Source organism: Meles meles, chromosome X (assembly GCF_922984935.1).
Source record: "Meles meles chromosome X, mMelMel3.1 paternal haplotype, whole genome shotgun sequence".
NCBI lineage: Eukaryota > Metazoa > Chordata > Mammalia > Carnivora > Mustelidae > Meles > Meles meles.
In genome coordinates this window covers 1,507,217-1,507,951 of record NC_060087.1, presented here as the reverse complement: position 1 = coordinate 1,507,951, position 735 = coordinate 1,507,217, and positions in this window count along the sequence as shown.

The following is a 735-nucleotide window of genomic DNA, read 5'->3' as shown; positions in this document are numbered from 1 at the left end:
AGTGGGTGCCGGGGGCTGCGGAAGCTGGGGAGAGGGTGCCCAGAAGGTACACAGAGGACTGTGTTGTGGATACGTCTCAGCACAGTGATTCTCGTATTGTAGTTCCTAATACTGTGTTATACCGTTCACATCTGCCGAGAGAGTAGATGTTAGGTGTTTCCACCGTGCACACCGAAACCGATGGCTCCCGAAGGTGATGGGTGTGTTCATTCCCTTCACTGGGGTGGCCATTTCACGATGTGTATGTATATCAAATCATCACGCTGTAAACCATAAATACATACAATTTTATTTGTCCATTGCACCCCCATAAAGCTAGGAAATGGATATTTAAAGAGGAGAGGCACAGCTCCCCCAAATGCCGTGACTACGATGGGGTACCCAGGAAAGCGAGCACACTGAGAAGCTAAGCTTGCATTTCCCTTTCTCCAGGAGCATGTCTGGGTGGGGAGTGTGTCTCAACTTTCTCATCCACGACATAAAACCATCACAGTGGACACCCAGTAATGACCTTGGTCTAAAGCTCGGGGTTATCACAGTGCCAATGTCCAGTTTTTGTACCCATTCATCTCAAAGCCTACTTGGGGTTTCACTGGGTCTTTGAACACCCTTACAAAAGGGCAGACAAACCTATGGGGATAAAGCAGCTCTGTGCTGGTTCTGATCTCAAGTGGCTAATTCAACCCCACACATGACATTCACTGTTCCTGTGTCCTCATCTTATTACTTGAAATT